General features: G+C 35.5%; 1 long non-coding RNA gene across 1 annotated transcript in view; it reads right to left on the bottom strand.

Annotated features, from left to right (window-relative positions):
- Positions 1-14,843, bottom strand: part of LOC132792180 (uncharacterized) — a 241,947-nt gene that overhangs the window by 85,923 nt on the left and 141,181 nt on the right. The window lies entirely within an intron of this gene.

Below are 14,843 nucleotides of genomic sequence, written 5' to 3'. Positions count from 1 at the left end.
AACTGTGCGCCTTCGCCTTCGCTCTACTCTGATCTGAGCACCAGGCCAGGCCATGGTACAGTTTTAAGTAATTGCATTATGTTTAAGTTTCTGCGATTTTTGTTGTTGTTCACTTTTTTTTTTTGGAGCAGAGTTCGATTTCGATGCTTACCTTGAAGTTGGAGTGGGAGGTTTTCGATTTTAAGACAAATCAGTGGGTTAAGCAAATAACATTAAATTCCACAACACATTTCGCAATCTGGGTAAGTTCTTATAGTTTAAGCTCTTTTAACCTCATATTATTAGGCACGGTTATAAACTGTATAGCTTTTAAACACAGTAGCAAGTTATTACTAATTTAATTTGTAGCATAAAAGTCTTGATTTGAGACAAAATGTGGAATTAGTTTGGTATTCTATCGGTGCATTTTTTTATTCTCAATAGTTATTTATAAAAATTTTAAAATATTCCATTTTCTAAAGAAATTTACAATCTATAGTATATTAGCTAAATACATATTGTATACGATTCCTTCCATATGTTTGCTTTATTTAGGATTGAATGAAAAATAAGATAAATAAAATTGGAGAAGTTATTCAAGGAAAAATATATACGGCAGTCAGATTTTAGCTTTGGTTTAAAATCTGGCATATTTTGTACTCTACGATATATTTTTAATGTAATAGTATATCTATATACCAAATATAACTACTCTTTAAAAGAGACTCACTATATTACCAAAAGAAATTCTGAATCTATATTACCAAATCACACAATGTGAATGGTTCTGTTTACTCCACTTAGTAAATGGTATCTTAACACCTCGTTCCTCAGAAGTTGTCCTATTTTAATTTACCTTAGTTCTGTATACTGAAATATTTGATTTAAAACTAAATCTGAAATTAGTTTAGCATACGTTAGGTGCATTTTTTTAATAACATTCAATGCTTTTACATGAAATTCTTCTATAAATATATTTAGTTTTCAAAAAGACTTACAACCTTCATATATTTAACAAAACACACAATGTAAATGATTATGTCTAGTCAGCTTAATAAATGGAATCTTAACACCTAGTTCCTAAGAAGTTGCCCTGCTATGAAGAGCAATGGCCCATCATTTAAACGAAACCACAATCGATTGATAATCAAGTGGATGGAAAAACGTCCCATTGAGCCGCATAATCGAAATGCAGCTGATTAATCGGCTGAGAAACAGGCGGAGCCAGAGGCACGATTATTTTTTATGATCAGACCCCCCCACAAATCGTTGAGACTAATTAAAACGCATATTACGAATGCTATTAACATGACAGCGAACACAGCGCCATCGAGAGAACATGGCTATTAAAATCGAAAGGGGACAAAAACTGAAAACTGAAAACTGACAAAACTGAAATGGCCAAGAATTGGAATCAGAAAACTCGGCAGCGATTCAAATCAATGTGCATATTTCGAGATCTTTGGTAGAGAGAACTTGAAGTTGATGTTGATGCTGGAGGCTACTGCAAAATTGTTCGAACAGATATTTAATCCAATTAACAAAGAGACTGAGACTGAGACTGAGACTGAGACTGAGAAAGAGAACTGAGAACATGAAAATTATCGAAATCAGTTAACCCACACAGTGGAGATATTGTCACTAATGAGTTATGAGGCGCAGACGACATAAGAGCGAGAACCCATGTGGCACCACAGCTGCAACGTGCAACGTGCAACCAACCTGACTGACTGACTGAGTTGAACATTTTAAACCATAACATTTTATTAACATAATAAAATCAAAATTATCAACAAAGTCGTCAATGTCGACGACGCAAACGTTCCACACAAACTGAATCTGAAACTGAATCTGAGTCGGAGTCCGAATCGGAATTGTAGTTGGAGTTGGAGACTCAAAATGAGACAACTTTGGAGGTAACGAGCTGCAGCAACCACAGCAGCAGCATCAGCAGCGGCAGCAGCAGCGCTGATTGGCATCTTGTTGATACAAAAGACAGTGAGTGTATCTCAAGCTGTGGTTAGAGCTGTGTGCAGAGCTAGTTCTTAGCTGAAAACAAAATTTGGAATTAAATTTCCTTGGCCTGGCGCTATAATATAATATAATATGTAGTAAATGGCCGCATTAATGTCTAAAGAGAAAACTTAACTGGCCCACACACTCATTGTCAGCCCAGCGCCGTTCAAACAATATCTTAGCATAGTTTAGAGTGTGGTCCACAGACAGATGGATGGACAGACAGCCAGAGAGACAGACGGAAGAGTCAAGTGGAGTGGAGCCAACAGCATGTGGCGTCTGTGGCTTGAACGAGAAATTATGATTTACAATAATGAAGCGTTATATTGTCAAGCGATAAGCATCTCTCAGACGATGGCAACTATCGTAAACCTGATGAGTTGTTATAGATTTTTAAACAGAGTTCAATAATCGACTCATCGCGAGGTAAATTTCTGTTGAAATTAACGCCCCACCAGATATTTTCTTCTCTCTCTCTCTCAGTCTCTGGCATTGCTCATAAATTTTATTATGAACTTCAGTTGAACAAAGTTGAATCGCAGCATCATCATACACAGCGTACGTAAGTGTATTTCCTCTCCCGTTGAGAGCACACACACACACAAACAGATCGATGCGATGCGATGCTCATAAACAACATGCAGAAATTACTTGTTTAAAATTTGTCACACCATTAGTAAAAAAATCGGCGGCGAAAGGACCTCGCTGTGTCAGAGAGTTCCCCACACAAAACCAACACTGAGAGAGAAACAAGTAAAAAGAACTACAGCAACAACAACTGGGCAGCAATTCCAATTCCAGTTTCAACTTTAGTTCCATGCAGTGTGTGCCTTTTGCCTTGTTTGCTCTTGATTTTATCAACCGCAAAACATCTACTCAAGTGTCAGTGTCACTCGCACAGCGGGCGGGCGGCGACGACCGACGAACGACGAACGGAGACACAGATGAGACCCTGGACCATCCCAGGCGTTGAAAAATGAAGAACAGACAGACAGAGTTCACAAAATAACCACACGACGAGAGCAAAATACAACTGTAGAAATTAAATAATGCGCGAATGATTCCAACAGTATACTCTATATAATGAATAATTTAAAAAATTATAGAAAAAATTAAGAATTACTACTCTAATGCCTTCAAAAATAAAATAATAATGATATTTTTATTTATTTCTGTTATTGTACTCTACATAATAGATTATATAAAAAAATAAATTATAAACTTTATTCGTTAATATTATTTTCTATAAAACAAACAATTTATTATTTTTTAAATATAATTATTTTGAATAGGTTTTGATAGTAAAGAAAAACAGAATTAAGGAATATTTATTTGGTCAATACTGCAATTTATTTTTCTATACAAAAGTTATTAAAAATAAAAATTATATTCAATATTTTTAGATATATTAGAAATTATAAATAATTTTGAAATATACAAATTATTCAATGCTTCAAATTTGACCTACTTTTCATAATGAAGATTGAAATTGGTTTTTACTTCCTTGTGAGACTAATGATGAATATTAAAAGAATATTGTTAAGTTGCATATGTGGTACTAATATACACAATATTTATTGCTCAAACTGGTATGTAATCTATTAAATTGTAAGGTAAAGAATCCCAAAATGTTTTAGGTACTAGCAAAGTAGATGCTTCATCTAGTTTTTTAGTACACAAAATATTTCCTTTGCTTGGCTTGCAACTTATTTTAAAATGTGGATGCACCTTTTGAGTTAGAGTATTAAAAATGCCAAAACGTTGCGCTTTGCAGCAACAGCAGCAGCAGCGGAGTCAGCATCGAACTTTATCCATATAATGAAAACACCCTCAACTTAAGTGCATAATTTATAACGAACGAGGCGAGCGAGACAATGAAAAGGTTGAAATACCAAACAGAACGAGCCTTGGACATGGACTTCGTCTTGGCCTGTGAATTGCTCTTGGACTTGGACTGAACATACAAATATAAAAATGTATGTGTGTGTGTGCGAGTTTGTGTTAATAAATTTCTTAATAAAACATGCAAATTCAAATGCATTTATCTAGATCAGCGAAAAGCGACAAAATTTTACGTTCATACCATTTATCAGAGCGATTCGCATAATTTTTTTTTTTGGCACACGTCGTCTCATCCGTATCCGTATCTGCATATCTGTGGGTAGGGCTAAGACCCTGTCAGACATTCAGAGACCCAGACACAGACCCAATTCGTTTGCTAAAAACTGACCACAAACCAGTTGAACTCAATAAATATTTTGACTCTTGACAAATGCGCGAAACAATGCCAACAATGTGTGTGCAACATTGTCAGGAGCGGATAGGCAAGTTCCTTACGTCCTCGACGTAGAGCCAAAAGGGCAAGGCCAGAAACTGGGACAACGACAGGGAACAGTGAACAGTTAACAGTTAAACCCGGTGGCCATTACCTAACCGCAGAATGCCATAAATATATCACAGAAATTAGCACAAAAGCAGACAAATTATAAGTATAAAGGGAGGCAATTGCTATGAATTCATCTCGAAGGAGGGCAAAACTCGGGGCAATTAAATGTCAAAATTGTTTTGCTGAAAACATGAGAAATTGCGCAATTGTTGGCAAAAAGAATGGGTGGACAGGAGAGTGTATTTTATATGCGAAGTATGCGAGAGGAAGGCGAAATTTAGGAGGAGAAAGAAGAAATTTAAGAGGGTGAAATTTGGTAAACTGGTAAAATGAGGGCTGTGTCTTGTCTTTGAAAAGAGGATTTGTAAAGAAGAAACTTCACTCAAGATAGGTGTTGCCAAAGGATCTTTTAAAGGCAATCTATAAATAATGTATTGAGCACAGTTCTAAAATAAAATTTCAAAAGCCTTGAGCGAAAACATAATCCAATTTTCAAAAAAAAATCTATTGTTTTTAGGGCGCATTTTAGCTTTGACTAAATAAACGTATCATAACATCTAAGATTATAATCAAATATTCGAAAAGCGAGTGACCTTTTCTGAAGCATTTAACAAATATGCGTCGAATACTTTAAATAAATGGAACTAAATAAATGAATGCTCGTAAATGAGCTTCGACAAGACGGACAGACGGATTGAATTCAGCCTCTAAAAATGTGTAATCTTCACGGAGCATTGGGAATTATGTGGAGGCAATTATTAGTTGACACAAGCATAAAACGTTTATAACATTTCCGCATAAAGTTAACACCCGTAAAATATTATAAAATTGACAAACAAAAAAACTGAGCTGCATTTGCATATTTCGTATGACAAACCAACAGCACCGCGGTAGGTCTCAGAAAGTTGGATGAATGGATGGATGGATGGATGAGTATCCAATGCGACTCTTCAAACACTCACACACTCTTCGACTCACACACACGGTGAGCGTGAACTGAAAAGCGTGTTAATTTTCACTGTGCATTTATTGTGGCCATATAGTATATCGGACGGGGTTAGGCGACGAATCGGATCGAAGGGGGAATATAGGAAGCAAATCGAACGAACGTCTTATGTTAATGGGCGGTGTAGCTGGGATGGGACGGGACGCCCCAAAGTTTCACCGTTGAAACCGTAGTGCTGTAAAGCTGTTAATTAAAACGAACAAAAATGTACCAAAAACAACAGCAGCATCAACAACAACAACAGCAACAAACAACGACAACAGTGAAAAATAAAAGAAGACCACACAAATATATTTGATTCCCACCAAGCCAGTTTGTTGCCTATTTAAGTCTTTTGTTTCATGGATGCACTTGTCGCTCTGGCTGCCTCAGCGTCTGCCTCTGCCGCTGTCTCCTCCCTCTCCACATGTTGTGGCTGCCTTCAGCAACCTGACAACCTGACTTGGGCGAAAATTTGAATAATTTTGCAAGCTGTACTCGTTTTATTGATTGATTCTCTAAGCACTAGCCACTCCTGCACACCCCGGACATGAAAAAGAAGACTATTAATTGCTGTGTCGAATGGCCGCAGATGAAATACACTCACCTGCTATTGTACCATCAAAATATAAAGCTAATTGAAAATAAATTACGTACTCTTAGAAGAGGTGAAAAGAATAAAACAAAGATCAATTAATTTTATAGATATTTAGTTTAAATTACAATAACAACAAATTAAAAAAATAATTTAAAAGAAATTTAAAAGAAATTAAAAATGTGTACCAAAATTGTATATACAATTATTTAAAATATACATTTACAATTGAATTTTCAAAATTACAAATAAATATAATCAAAAAGATTTTATTTTACAAATAACAATGTTTACATACTATATATATTATACATATTCTTACATAAAATATCAAAGCCAAAAATTATTCCTAATTATTAAACAGAAATATTTAAGATATTATTTTTTATATTTTAAGAAATTATTAAACATTATACAACGTCTTGAGCACAAACTATTATGTAAAAAGTTTTTGACTCAAATATTAATAATTTTGAGTGAGTTCTTTTCAGGATAATATTGTTGCCCATATAGTGCGAAAATTATGCTACCCCTTGGCCAGGGTATCAAGAGAAATACGAGGGTAGCTGAAGAGAGAGAGCGAGGGGGGGGGGGAAGAAAAAAAGCAAAACACGAAAAGCGAACAAGTCGAAGCAGGTTTGCATCATTTGTGGGTTATCAATCACACATAGAAATTTTTGAACATTAGATGAAGCGCGAGTTTGACTGACTACGCCTGGGCCGAATGTTAGTCATTAATTATGCGGCGAGGAGGTGATCAGCGGCGGCGGCAGCGGCAGCGGAGACGACGACGATTCAACGAGTTGACGAGCAAAGTCACAAATCGCAGCAGTCACAGTCCAACAACAGCTGAGGAACCAAGGCATCAAGCATCAAGAGATGCCTCAGTCGGATCATCGTCAATATTGACAGGCGGCGAACGAAACGAAACGAAACGCAACGGCATGAACATGTTCTTTAAACTTTAGCCTTGAGATGATGGCTGGCAGCAAAAGCAGCATCAGCATCACAGTTTGCACATTTAGAATTAAGCATATTTATTTTGTTTTTCTGTATTTTTTTGCAAAATAATTTCTATTTTTTGCAGCATTTTTTTTTGGTAGATGCAGCAGTGTCTAGAGAAGCAGGTCTTACCGGGTCCAAGACGCTGCTTTATTCTACTCGTATTCACATAATTGTTGCCAGTTTTTGTTGCTGTTGCTGTTGTCTGTTTATATTTAATTGCTAAAAAACTATAATTCTGTCAAGTTTATTATGAAAATAATTATAATGCACGTTCTGCTTGCTGTTGTTGCTAGTTGTTGCCATTGTACTGCGCGACTAGAGGTTTATCTAAGTGCGCATATCTTAAGATTCTGTGCCTGAACAATGGTCGTGGCTTGGCTGATTTAGCGTTATAATTACCCCGCAGACGATTGTGCGCAACAAAAACACCAAACACACACACACACACACACATCATACATAAATTCTATGTAAAGTTAAGTTTTGTAAAGAACTTGTCTATTGGGTCATTGGGTTAGTGTTAAGTCATTTTCATTGAAATTAACAAAAACAAACAACGAATAAAAACCAACTCTAAAAAACAAAAAGAACAGAAAGTGAGTTTGTCAGTTGACATACTTTAACAGCGTGTTAAGCATGAGTCAGGAAATTGATGAACCAACCAAGCTCAGCTTACCTCAACTCAGCATTTGCCCACTTTCAGTTAACAGCTCAATAAGCCAAGCCATCAAAGGCCCCAGAACATGGAAATTGTATGTAAAACGGAGCCAACTCTAATCTGCAGTTATAAATAAAGATCAGAGCAGCTAAGAAGACTCTTTTAGGTGCTTGAGACAAAACATGTCTCGTTAAAGTTAGAACTAGTTCAATTTAGATGTTGTCAGGGCGATAGCAAAACATAATACAAATGGAATTAGTATGAAAGTTGAACTGTTCGAAAATAGAGTACAGATTTTTGATCACTCTACTAGCTGATTACAATTTAAGTTTTCTCTATTGTGACTGACATCTACAAAAAGGATACAAAGGAAAAATATTATGAATTTAATTGAATTCGCTAAAATAAAATAATTTGAAAATATACAAAATAAAGTAGAAAATAACAAAGTAAGAATATACAAAATGTAAGAGCATGCTCTGGGATTAATATGATTATTCATTATATTTTGAAGTATGAATTTCAATTTTACAGTAAACTTGTAATAATAATTGCATACACAAACAAAAAAGTTATTTAATTAGGATTTGGTCTTAGCTTTAAAAATTGTTCTCAAAAAAATGCGTTAAAAACATGAAAGTCTTAACGTTAGAAAACACATCCTGATATTAATAACATTTGACAGACACAAAAATCTTTCTATAAGACCAAAAAATTGTTTAATTATATTTTACTATCTCTTTTATTAATTAATTTAGCGCATTCAGTTGTTATAGGAATTTCGATGGGAGTTTGACATTTCCCAGTCTAATTTCATAATTTAAAGAATTTGTACTTAAGGATGCCTAATGCTCAGAACACAATTTATAAGACGAATGTTATTGATTTTAGAAAGAGATTTTTTTCACTGTACTATTTAGAGTAACCTAATCATTTATTTTTAAAGACAATTTTTAATTAGCACATTTTAAATATTTTTCAAAATTTATTAATTTTTTCCCCTTAAATCAAAATGTAAATCTTGTGGTTTCTTTTTTTCCCCAGATTTCAGATTTCTCATTAAACATATTACTTCCTCTTCCTCATTCTATTCTCTGTCTCTTCGTTGACCCATTAGACATCCATATTTAGTACGAACTAAGCCCCATATCAAATAATTAACGCCTTCTTGCTTGGACAAGCGCTCTGATCACTGGACCACAGGTTGTGCTAGAAAGTGTATTGGGTGTCTGTGTGTATGTGTGTGTGTGTGTACTTCAGTGTGTGTGCGGCACACCTTACGCGAGAGTGTTGCTTATAATTACAGCGAAACCGAGATGCAGCCATAAATCTCAGCTCCCATGAAACGCGCAGCAAATTAACATTATTAAAATTTGGTTTCGACACATAAAACAAAAAACAGAAACAATAACAACAAATACCAATATTTTGATTTGGACTAAACTGTGCTAAGTGACCAAGTCAACTAAGTGTCTAACAACAAAAAACTTTGAGAATGGAAAAACTTGCGACTTTTAACTGGCAAAGAAAGCAATTTGAGGAAAAGGCATTTGAAGCCATTGGAGTTAGTTCTCCTTTGTGTATATTTTTATCGATCTATAAAATCTACACTCTTTTGATGCCATTTGGCCGTTACTCAACGGCAATTTACGATTGATAATAAATCATTGCTGAGATCTGTGCTAAGCCAGAGTCAAAGCCAGAATGAGAGTACCTGAAATCCTGATGCACTAATTCATTTTTTTATTAACGCCCCGGGGCAAAATGTGGAAACACGTAACAAACACAACACAAAAACCTAAAGAAACCCTCGAAGAAAACGAAAGAATATCATCATATATATGGATGTTCTGGATTTATAATCAATAACATGGCACAGTTGGAAATAAGGACACCAATAAAAAAAAAGTCAAGAGCACATTCTCAGGCTGAGAGCTGGGAAACGAAACTCATCTAAATAAAAATTTTAGTTTTATTTTTTCCAGGTTCTTTTTTTTTTCTGATGTTTATATGACAGCGATAACTGTGAGTCAGAGAGAGAAGCGAGCGAGAGAGAATGGAGAGAGGAGTGAGAGGTGAATACAAAAGAAACTGGGTCCTGTATTGTCTCTCTCGGAGTTTCTTTTGGCCAGACGCAGTTTGAGGTCTTGTTGCTCAAATGATAAATTGCTGTTCGATGCCAGACGCCAGTTCTCTAACAATTGTTATGATCTGTTTATGCCTCAAAACTGAGCAGCTGAGTCCGCCCGCCAATTAAGAGGGAGCCAAGATACGAAACACATTTGTTGGTACAGTTGCTACCGGTAACAATCGAAATTCAATCAAAGTCCTTTCACACCTCTGGACAGCTTATCGCACGCATCGATCGAGGAAGTGCGCAACTTAGTCCCGATCGGATCCCGGATCCCGCATCAACCATAACAATCGTATTAATCGTGCTGATTGTAAATTAATGCATGAGTCGATTGTAGAGGGTTCCACACGATTCCTGTTAGTAACGCTGATTAGAATCAGCCAACTGCCTCACGCACATACGAAGGACATTAATGTGTCAACATGTGCGATCAGTTTTGTACAAAAAAAGAGAATAGAACTCACACAGTAGTTGAGGGCAAATAATACGGATGATGTCTCTCTAGTTCCTGGTACTCAGATATGCCATACAACAAAGCAATCTGATAAAGATCGCACACACACAACACACACACACTCGACTCGATTCATGCGAATGTCAACTGCGACCACAACAATGTGCGCATAATGAGCAGAAGGCATGAGACAACAGGCAGGAGCTAGGAGACAGCAGCCTGAAGACAGCAAACCAGGAGCTGAGAGCCAGCAGGATATTGCTGAACTCCCTTGGGCGAAATATTCTCAAAGTCATAAACTACTTTTTTGGTTTTTCAATTTTTTAAAAGCAATTTTATAGCCGTTTTGCTACATAAATCTTTTTGCAGGACATTTCATTGTTTTTATAGCGATATGCAAATAGATTTGATTCTGACCTTCAACCCCAAGGGATTCAAGATGATCCTTAGACAATTCAAATGCGGTTGACCGCATTCTCAAAGGGTTGTAGTCGAAAAGTATTCTTATTCTTATTTCGTTTTGCCTTTTTCTTCATTGCTAACAACTTGATTAGAGCGACAAAACTTGCCGTACATTATTCTTGATTAAGTCACATTAATTATGATAATGATGACGACTGGCTCGAATCGCAGTCAGTCTGCCAGCCATCTAGGGGAGGGCAATTGAAACGGGAACAGGATATTGTCGCAGGACAATGCCAACGACGTGTGCGCGAATAAAAAACCGAGCGAGAGAGAATAGAGAATATAACTCAAGCGATATTCTATGGAGCGTATGTGGCCTGTGATAAATGTCAATTTCCTGCTCAGCATTTGACACGCCTGAACTCAACTGAAATGAACTGAACTGATGTCTTCATTGGTGGGATATCTAGATTATTTACGGAAGTTATCTAATAGCGGCTGACACTTCTAATCCTTTTATGGAATTAATCAAGTGTGCCCATAACGAACAGCTGCAATCTCTGCAGATGTAATACAGAGAGAAGATATAAAAATAAATCCAAGTTTTTTTTGCTGTACTTCCTTGTGGAGGTCAATAGCCAGACGAGCATGTTACAAATTGATTGATTAAATGCAATATAAAGATTATAAAATGAAGAGGAAAACTCATAAAATGCAATTTGAATTATTCAGCTCACATGATAAGCGAGACATTCATAAATTACCCATAAACCATAAGAGCATAGCATAACCAAAACCAAAAAAAAAACCAATAACAAAGTTACAAAATTTATGGACATTCATTGATCGGTGCATGCATTTTATGCTTTATGTTGTGTCGTATGTGATTTCCGCTCGGGAACTGCGCTAGGTGGGCTGAGGCCATCAAAAAACTACAAAAACAACTTCGACGAGAGAAAGAAAACTAACTGAAGAAAAAAAAAAACAAAATATCAAGCTAGATATGCAGTCTGCATATTAAAACAATAGAGAAAAATGCCAGAGAGTTTTTCAGTGTTTTCAGTTTAAGAGTTTTCAGTTGCCTGACAGCTGTCGTTGGATCCTTTCAAAATGACAAATGAGTAACAGATCGCAACAGTCTCGAGGAAGGCTGCATGTTGTCAAAACAACTGCAAAAAATTTCTTGAACTAAACAATTAGAAAACAGTTGGCAAAATGTGCAACTACTTGAACTACCGTGCAGCGATCATCTTTGGATTAATCATTAATCATGCAAAAAAAGAAAACACTTAAATTAGGCAGTTTTCTTGGGTTTCCCATTTCGCAGATCGACCACTTCAGAAGTAATCGAGGTGCTCGCACTCGTTCTCGTTCTCATTCTATTGATTATGTCACCGCATTGTCATTAATTATGCCATTGTTTTGGGTTCGGCCTGTCACTCTCATTGTGGTTCAGTCGACCGAAAGGAGACAAAATGTTTCTGAAAATGTCGAATGCCTAATGTCGAGTGCAGTTTGTAGAACGGGTTAGAAACCTTATAAGTTAGGTCTCTTCTCGTCTCGATGCTTATGAATTTCTAATGCTACTCGAACGCAGCACGAGTGTATTCATTAATCACATAGAGTCAAAAGGTGTTTTGATTTTGGCATACGTTTTCAAGGCTACCTAAAACTAGGAGTCCAAAACAAACAATTGCCATACAATCACAGACACTTCCATTTATTTGTGACATTGGACTAGGCGAGGCCTCTGACTCTGACTCTGCCTCTAGCTCTGGCTCTGGCTTTGGCTCGGAATCAGTGGCAACTTTACAACTTGCAACATGCAATTGCCACCGAAACTAGAACACGAATGAGAACTTTTTTTTTCAAGTCTATTATCTTGGGCTTTGTTTGGCCAAAAAGGCATAGGAATGGGCCAAAATGCAGCTAAGGTCGATTTTAATAGGGTTCGAGGCATTGAGGCATTGAACTTGTTTCGCCGGCAACACCTTGGTTCCATTTCGGCAAAGTACACTAAAAGAAAATCTTACCTAGAATGCTTAAGGTGCTTTTAGAAGCTTAGGGAATTATTATTTATTTATTTACATGTTTATTATTATACATAATAATATAATAACTCAAAGAGGAAAGTGCTAGCAACTAAGGCCATCGACTTTAGGGAATTCAAAATTTAATAAATGTTAATTTTTACCTCATATGTTTTATAACAAGTCTGAGATTATTGACTCAAGATTGTTCAATAAATTAGTAAGGAAAATGCTTGCAATGACTTCAAACATTTTATTATATATAGTGAATAATAATATAAAAATACCACAAACAAAAGATAACTTTCTATTTATATTATCATATCATTACTTTTATTTAAAGAATAACCTAAATACGCAAAATAGGTTATTGCTATATTTATTGTACAAATAAAAAATTTGTGCTAAAATATACATATAAGATATACCTTTGTATACGTATAACCAAAATTAGTTTTAAATTTTTTCTAATATTTATATTAAATGCATTTGAAATCATTTTTAGAACTAGTTTTAAGATATTTTATATTTCTACTTTTGAAGCTAATGGTTGCTGAATTGTATACATTTGATTAAGGTTTATTTTACATATCTGCTTTAAACTTACATTTATTTTGTAAAGTGTAGATTTCATACATAATAAAATCATTTATATACTCCCATATTAGTGTAGAATGTTCTTGCAAGATTTTTCGCAGAGTGTAGAGAACTTACACAAGCACATGCTATTAATTCTTGAACAGTTGCATTGTTATAAGACTGTTTTTCGCTTAACAGTCGGACAGACAATTGTTAACAAGACTGCGGCTCGAGGCCTTAAAGTTAAGACCAAGTCAGCAACAGAGCTGCAAAAAAAGTATCTCATAGTTACACAACGCACAAAGTGCGTTAATTAACAGAAATATGCAGCGCCCACTTGGTAACTCTGGTCGGGCTGGCAGAGTTACGCCCCACAGCAGCATTCAATTTGGTTATATATGTATCTACCTACCATATATGGTACCCTATATGGTCCATAGACTATGGACTTCGACGTATTATTTACGATTTTTCGCATAAATTTACGCGAACGCTCGTAAAACTGCGTGAAATACGACATTTTGAGTTCTGTGAAAGTGTAACACGAACAGCTCCAGCTTCAGCTTCAGTTTCAGCTCCAACTATAGTGGGATTGGTATTGCGATTGCCTGGACATTCGATGGGGAGGGGAGAGCAGGCGGCAGGAGGCAGGAGCTAACTCACCATGAACAATAAGGCAACATCTTTGTGATTTGTAGCTTTCAGCATTAACATGGCAACATTGTTGCTAATAGACGTTGCTAAGCTGCCCACAGAAACAAAACCAATTGCAACAACCACAACAACAACTACAACTACATATGACAACACCAACAAAAGCTCTCGAATTTCCTTGGGAAAAGCTCCGGCTCGCCTTGAACTTGAAATTGCCTTGGTAATTGATTCGACAAGGTGCTGCAAAAATTACTACACAATCATTTTTAAGGAACTGTGGGAATCCTCAAGAAAATAAAATAAAGCTAGTTGAACTCGATTTTATGTTCTAAAAAAAAATCAATCATTTTAATATATTCCTAACTAATAATTCTGTTGATGATTTGTGGTAGAGAAATGTTTGACAGTCAAGGAAATTCAAATGAAAATGTAACTCAAAGAACATAACACAATAAAATTCGAGGAACTGTGGAAATCATCAAGAAAGTAAAATGTAGCTTGTTGAACTCTATTTTATGTTCTAAAATAAAATCAATCATTTTAATTCCTAACTAATAATTCTGTTGATGATTTGTGGTTGAGAAATGTTTGACAGTCAAGGAAATTCAAATGAAAATGTTCTTTGTGTATACAATACTTTTGAAGGAGAATCTTCAAGGCAGCAAAGTTATGAATTGTCTCTTAAGTTTTAAAGAAATAACTAACAAAGCAATTTCTTATGCTTTTTAATATTAGAGTTTGTGTTTCATTTCAACTACAGTCAAAATGAGTTTACATTTAGTAAACACTTCCTTAGATGGTTTTATTAATTTAGTTTTTAATTTGACCCACAAAGAAAACGATTTCTTCAAAGTCGAATCACCTTTGATGATCAACCGAACCAATAATTTTCATTATCTGAATATATTTTTCTGGAAATGCTGTTTATAATGCTTTATAAACTCTCTTAATCAATAGTTTATA

Source organism: Drosophila nasuta, chromosome 3, assembly GCF_023558535.2.
Source record: "Drosophila nasuta strain 15112-1781.00 chromosome 3, ASM2355853v1, whole genome shotgun sequence".
Classification (NCBI taxonomy): domain Eukaryota; kingdom Metazoa; phylum Arthropoda; class Insecta; order Diptera; family Drosophilidae; genus Drosophila; species Drosophila nasuta.
The sequence above is the reverse complement of the archived record's forward strand: the minus strand, read 5'-3'. Positions and strand labels throughout refer to the sequence as shown.